Source organism: Monopterus albus, unplaced genomic scaffold (genome assembly GCF_001952655.1).
Source record: "Monopterus albus unplaced genomic scaffold, M_albus_1.0 scaffold38.1, whole genome shotgun sequence".
Classification (NCBI taxonomy): domain Eukaryota; kingdom Metazoa; phylum Chordata; class Actinopteri; order Synbranchiformes; family Synbranchidae; genus Monopterus; species Monopterus albus.
This window is the reverse complement of record NW_018127918.1, coordinates 2,557,954-2,565,549: the sequence shown is the minus strand read 5'-3', so window position 1 is coordinate 2,565,549 and position 7,596 is coordinate 2,557,954. Positions and strand designations below refer to the sequence as shown.

The following is a 7,596-nucleotide window of genomic DNA, read 5'->3' as shown; positions in this document are numbered from 1 at the left end:
GGACCGCTGGTCCCCATGTTGGCTTTCCGACTGGAATAGTTAGCAGCTGGTCGGAGTGAAACAAACAACTTGCCATTCAAACTAAGGGGGCGGGTCTGCAGTGGCGCGTAGCATCATGGGAAATGAGGTTTTCTATGTTGTTTTATCTATTCAGGTAGCCAATGCAGTGCAGTATGTTCATAGAAACATCACGTCTTTATATTAGCCTACATGATTTAGTAGCACAAGATAAAGACCAAGGCTGACTATTTATCTAAAATAAATAAGTGAAAAAGATAGTTAAAAAATTGGCAAATTACCTTAAAAGTTATATTCATTATAGCCTGTTACATTAACTGACATTTTGCCCCAGAGAGCAATTTTGAAATTGTTTGAGGTGGTACAGTCAGCTGTTACACTAGCCATTACCTTTCCACAATGTAAAAAATCCTATTGATCAGCTTTTTTTGTTCATCTTGTTTGAAATCTATTGACATAGATGAGCGTAGTAGAAAAGGACTATGCACCTTGTTTCATGAAGGAGTCAAAGTAAATATTGTTTCTTGACAGATTGTCTTTGCTGCATACTGCTGTATAAGAGGCCAGTCTTGACCATCTTCCCCTTGTCAAACCACTGTTCTGAGGAAAGGTGTTGAGGGGTGTGGTTAAATTCACAGTAATTGGCACACAGTCACATTTCCAGTGTCTCTAAAATCCATATGTGTGACTGTTCCCTGTTGTGATGCTGTGATGGAAACACATTAACAGCTTGCAACAGCACTGTGTGATTAACAAGGATCATGCTGGGCTTGAGGAAAAATGGCCTTTGATTAGCTGCATTCTGAAAAGTGCTCTTCACATGTACAACAGTTGCAAAGGGAGAGTTCTTCACTATTCCTACTTTTGTCCTCTCATCTGCTGTATTGGTTGTTTTCTGTGATGTTCTTGGTTATTCATAATCACCAAGCTGCTGAAGTATGCAGCATAGTTTATTTTAACACGTAGTTTTGGCCACGTCTGACTGATTGTCCCTGATTTGTCTGTCCCATAATTACTTACTCTGCAGGCACTGACTGTTAGGTTTCAGGCAAGGGAAGGACCCAAATCTGCAGACGCAAGCCAAGGCAGAGATTGATAGGATTTTAATGCAACACAAAACAAAAAACAGGAACAAAATACAAGGTTCAACCTGACATAATGAAACAAAAAGTACAAAGCTAGGTCAGGTAGCTGAGTACAAATGAAAACCAAACCAATATACTTTAAAAATACTTCTGGTTCCATCACATAAGCAGGCACAATTCTACTGGACCTTTGTCCCACCACTTCAAGAATTGCTTTGCCTCAAAGGCTACAGTTCTGCATTTCATTTAAAAGTCATAAACCACTTCCCTGTCTAACAAATCACAGAAGCACTGTGATGTTAAGTGATTCTAGCTGAAGTCTTCTGTCACTATAACATTTCCAGCCAACACTAATTGCAAGAACAATTATTTGTAACAGCCCACAAGTAAGTATTAATTAAGCAAACAAAGACAGGAGCTCTGCAAACACACAGTGAGATAATTATCCACATACTTTATCTGAAGCGGAAAAAAGTGCCTCCCTTGTGACAGGCAAATTGTATTGCTAATCTGCTGATGGGAAAGAAAAAGCAAACAGCTCCCTGTACAAATAAATACACAAACAATTATATAATGACCCAGTATACACAATAGTTAGTACCACTGAGGCACTGGAAGTCCTGAATACAATAATAATGTTTGATTGTGCTTTATATGTAAAGCTCATGTGACAGATGAGGTACTGTAGGAGTAGAGAAAAAAATTAACATTAACTGATTTCCTTTTAGTGACATTCCACTTGAATAATAATAAATAAATAATAAATCATAAGTAATATTAAATCATAAAGCAATAATAGAAAAATACAAAAGCTGTCAAATTAATCTGTGCATGTTGACAGACACCTCCTCCATAGTTATCACCTATTTGAGCTCATCATTGTGGCTGAGATGTTTTTGTACATCTCTGTTGGAGCAGACTGAAAATATTTAACACTGGTTATCAAAGATAACCTGAGCAGGTGAAGTCATTCAGATATATCATCATTTATTTCTTACAGATATGACACTTCCATAACAGGCCAATATACAATAATTAACTCCAACTTGAATATGGAACTCAGGTCTGTTTAGAGTATTCCCATTTGGAAGCAGGAGTATTTTCTGGCATTGTGCCTGTAAGTGAATTAATAGATCTGAACTCAGCAGCAGTGCACTGTCACAGTTTTAATAGGTTCTCTTTAGCAGTGGTCCCTGTGTGCTTTATTGTTTAACAATCACCTGATGGCCATTAGGGTGGTATATTTATGCATTGGGATAATTATATTTTTTATTACACTGCCCAAAAACATTAAAGGGCTTCTGCTTCAATCATCAAGGTCTCACAGCCATTAGGATACACACTTTTCCCTTTAGCTGTATAATCACAGCTGAAGGGAAAATTGTTTAATCCTTAAATGGCCACATTTAAAGGTGAGGTGAAAAGTTTATCATCGGGGGTGTTAACAGAGCTTGGTACAATATTGAGTGTTTGAAATTATGTCTCATGATCAGCTATGTTGTCTTTGTGATACGTTATGCTTTTTAGACACAAAGTACAGAAACGTTCCACAAAGTGTGACACAACCCTGCCCAGACAACTTGGGGAGGTATTTCGCCACCTGGCCTTGATAAAATACTTTAGTATTAACATTTCTGATAATCTATTCTTATATTATCTGGTAGTGCTATTCTATGTGAATGTTTGACATGCAGACAAAGAAAGAATTATTCTAGAGAAACTTCATTTACATTACATGTCCATAATTGTAAAATAATATAAATAAATATGATTAAATCTTGTTAATCTGCAACAGGTTGTGTGTAATCTGATGCATTTTATATGAAAGTATTTCCAGATGGCAACATAAAAAGCCATGCCAACCACCACAAATGTTTGAAGTGTGCTGTGCAGCCAGGACCTGGACAAACAGGATAATCAGGAACCCCTAGTGGATCCATGAAATGTTCTTGCTTCTGAGTTCCAATAATATGCAGTGACAAATTTCGGAAGCACTTCCACAAGTTATCAGTGTGGCTTGTCACCACAGTATAATATTGGCAAAGGACTACAGGGAAATTGCGGAGCTTTTGTATCTCATAGAAACACTTCTGGCTGTCAACTGCCCATACCCAGTTGTGTAATGTATAGTAGCCCACAGGAGTTTGATTTCTGACTATAACATGCAATCTGTGGCTTTATCCAGTGGAATAACTTCAGACATGCAGCAGCTTCTGAGCAAAGAGGTCTTTACTGTGAAAACTTCCATTTAATACCTTAAAAACAGTGGATGCCTTTTAAAGTTTTACTGAAAGAAATTGTGAAACTGTAAAAACAACAAGCAAAAGTGCATCAGCAGTGCAACCAAACAGCCAGCGCTTTTATATGGATAATCTTTGTAGAATTTTAGTGAATATATGAGTGTACCTGGGTGTATGAATCATCAGAAATTTTCCAGAAATAATCTAAGCAAGTGTGGAGAGTCAGAGATTTGGCCTTTGCACAGAGGTTATAAGAGCAATCTTTCAATCTTCGATTTAATTAAATGAGTTTGTGGGTGGGAAATATTATCCTTGTTAAAATAAGAGAAAAAAGTTTAAGTGCTGTGAAAGCACTGAGTGACCTTTGCATGTGTGGAGTTTGTGCACTGCTGCTAGGTGTCTCTTAAGAAGCAACAGAATCATACGAAATGGAGGACAGGTCTAAGATATAATCTCTTCCCCATGACCTATCTTGAGAACAATCAGTGTTAGCAGGGCTCAGCCAACGTCTTAGGAGTACCATCCTCCACCAGTGCACACAACTGAACTGTGCAAACACCATTCTTCACAGCTGAGTGGACTTATACACAAAAATAAAATGCCAATGCCTGGTATTTAATTTGACAGGTTATATAAGTATTGACAGTAGCTATTAATCATGAGTCATTGTGTTTGAAAAATGTCAAAATGATGTAATCATTTCATAAAAACAACTTTTAATTCTACAGTGCCCATGAGACCCAGTCACCGCTGACATGGAGAAAATGTCAGTAAGGGTTTTGAATTAGAGCTGTAGCGAAATCTAAACTTTTTGTTGCTGCAATTGAAAACAAAATGCCAGAGGTGCTGAATTCACCCACAACAAACCCAGAATTTAAAAGTGAATTGCTTTAAGCTAATTAGTACACCTTCATCTTTAGCTTTCACCTCCCATTAGCAGTATGTGTAACAGAAGTTTAAGCTCTATGATTCATCTTGCACCTTGGGAATTGTAGGTAATGTCTGTCTTTTATGTACACATGCTTGTTTCTTGAACTTTTATAAATAAAAAACAAACAAACAACTGATGCTTTCAAACTATGAATCACATATTATTGTCTATAGGAAAAATGAATTGGACTTTTACTTCCAGGGACAACCAAAGTATATCCTCCTGCTTGTAGCTGTGTTAGACAACGGTCAGAATGAATTTGTTTAATTGACTCTACTTGGATAAAAATTGAAGCAGATTTTCTTTCAAAAAGGTACTGAAACAAAGTTTGAGCCACATCTGAATGTTTTAGTTACTGTTGTTGTGGATACCAGTTTTGGTCTGTTCTCATTTTGATAGCTTTTTTTATCATTTCTGTAGATTTGTGTTATTTTGTTTTTCACTGTTGCTTCACTAATCTACAGATTTTTGGCTAGTCAAGTCCTTTTAGTTTGTTTGGTTCAGATTTATTGATCTACCTGATGCAATTGCTGTTTGTTTAATTTGCTGTTTTAGTGGACCCCAGGAAGACTAGTGACTGTTCTCTAGGAGCTAATGGGGATCCCATACAAAGAATGACGAGTAAAGAAAATGAGCTTATTAAACTCAGTTTCACATTTCACTTTGATTACCTTATTTTTTTTATTGTTGCATCCATTTTGTGACAAGCTGTAATGTTCCTCTTTTTCTTTTTATGTCTTGAGTCAGCGTCATCAGAGTTCAGCTGCAGGATAACAGGCTATCAGAGCCACTCATTCATCATTTTATACTTTTTCCATTTGTTATATGGCTGAAGGCTCAAATTTCCTCATTTTCTATTGTGCTCAAAGACATAAATCACAAATTCAACATGTCCTAAAAACACTCCTTTAAATAAAAGGTAAATAGGCATTCTTTACAGTTCTATATGTATCCTTCTCTTGTGGCTTGTAAGGCAAAATGCAGTACAGTCACTTGAAATCATAAAAGCATATTTGTGAATTTTTTCTCTTTGCTGTTTAGTCAAGTTGGATTTTCCTAACTGATGTCATATAACAATTGTAGTGACGTTATTAGCAGTAACAGTACTAGCACGCATTTTGAGTTGAGGTGGGCCTTGAAGGGATGAGCAATGATTCTAATGATGAAAAATGAGAACAAAACCTGATTTTCATTTGCATTTAGCCATGTGAACAAAAGCCTAACCATACTGATTTTATTACAAGATGCTCTAAGAGTTGATATGTGTAAAGATTTTGTCTTGTCTCATCAGGTAGTATTACAGACCATGCCAGACATAATTGTAGACTGTGTATGAGCTCTCAGTATTTATAAGAATCATTCTTAGTAGGCATTAATTATATATTGTGATTTACAGTTGTTTTCAGAAAAGAGTGTCAATGTATGATTAAAAGGAGGGTGCTCTTCTACTGTCTCTTTGTTTGTTAATGAGAAGGTCTAATTTCTGTCTAATTTTGGCAAAATATGCATTTTGAAGATTTACTTTCTCTTCTTACATTTTGATGTACATAACCTTGTACCTTGACTTTTAATCAAAGAACCTGACATTGTCTAGTGCAGTTGTTTTACTTTTTGTATTGATGATTTATCCAAGAGAGAATATTTCCAAGATGTTCTTCCGAGCCTTGGAAGTGCTCTATAGTCAGTCAGTCAATAATACACAATTAAATGTTCCAAAGAATGGGAGAGCATTCATATGGAAGCACAGTATATAAGTTTATCGATGTTTATCCATTTTCTGGCCCCATAATGTGAAAGACGGACCAATGGACATGAAGTAACTTAATAACCTGCCACATCTGTGGAATCACAAACTGTAGGTGCTGATCAGTAAAATAGCTTCCTCCACCAAAATATCCCTTGCTCAGGAGTTGAATTAGCCGCTTGATGTGTTTCACTATCGTCTTACATTCAGTGACGTTCTGTCTCTGACATTAGTGCTTCTCAGAAGAAACAGGTTTATGAATCATATTCATATACAATCCAGTGATTTAACATTAACTTTCCTTTCAGTTGAATATCTTTTGAGCAGCATGACACTGTGTGAATAAAGCATTGTTTTCCACAAACCTCACAATAGATGAGAACAAAACGTGTAACCATGGTAACTGCACTACACAACCAGGATGAAGATATAGCCTACAGTAAATATTAAAAATACTAAAAAATATTTTGTTTGTATTGACTAAAATTAATATGCATTTTGCCAAAGGACAAAGACTAAGACTAAATCAAATTCAGGTGTCAAAATTGTCACTGCTGTAGGCTAGTTAAAGTTCAACTGATCATCTGAGGCAAGCTTGTGGAGACAGAGTTCATACTCTTAATGATAATGGGTTGCATTAGGAGATGAGGACACAAAAGTCACACAGAAAATTGATTTTCCTTTGTTCCCTGCACCTGAATCACAGCTGTACAGCCTTCTGGTTTTCTGCAAGAATAATCTGACTAAAGGCACAAAAAGGAGATCTGTATCTTCATGAACCACTTGAAAAATGGCCCTGAGAGCTCAATGCGATGCAGAAGTGGTATTATGGTCGTTTTTGATCCATCTTTATAGATATTTTAAACATATATGTGACATTTTATTCAGCCAAAGCTGTTTAGATTTCTCCAAGTCCTTCTTTACAAACAACCCAGATTCTCCACTGTCCACTAGTAGCTGTTTCAGACGTTACTAACACTTATTCCAATTGGCTGGAGGTGATGTCCCATGTTCACCCTCAGCCAATCAAAACCGGGCCAATAAATCTAATGGTCAGGTTGCTCTTAACTTGTATAACGGCTGCAGCTGGAAACATAAGATAGTAGAACATATAGAGATAAGAGACTAGATGTTTCAACTGGATACTTCAGAGCAGTAGGACAGTGTTTAAGTTTCTTAACAAAGTTACAGTCACATAGTCAGACAGAGTTTAGCAATATGACAACAGAGGAGGACTGTCATCACTCTGATCCATCTCAAAAATTGATTATTTGTTTTGTGTTACATTATACAGTAAAGCAGTTCATGAAAATGTTTTTAACAATTTGACAATATATATGCAGCATAACAAAATGTTAGCATGTTGCTGTATTTGGTTACATTTTCTGTATTTGCAGAACATTCTGCTATGTTGCATGTGTTGCACGTGTCAAAATTATTCTCGAAATGCGGTTTTGTTTCGTTTATGCTATATTTGGAGTGCTTTCTAAATGATGTGCACATGCCAAATTTGTGAAGAATTTTAAAAGTTGTTTATGTTATGTTCTTCATTTAAAATCAATGCACATAACATACTGT

At 36.2% G+C, this 7,596-nt stretch overlaps 1 protein-coding gene across 3 annotated transcripts in view; it reads right to left on the bottom strand.

Annotated features, from left to right (window-relative positions):
• The window catches only part of rad51d (RAD51 paralog D), a 477,561-nt gene that overhangs the window by 317,040 nt on the left and 152,925 nt on the right, over nt 1–7,596 (bottom strand). The gene's annotated exons all lie outside the window — the stretch shown is intronic.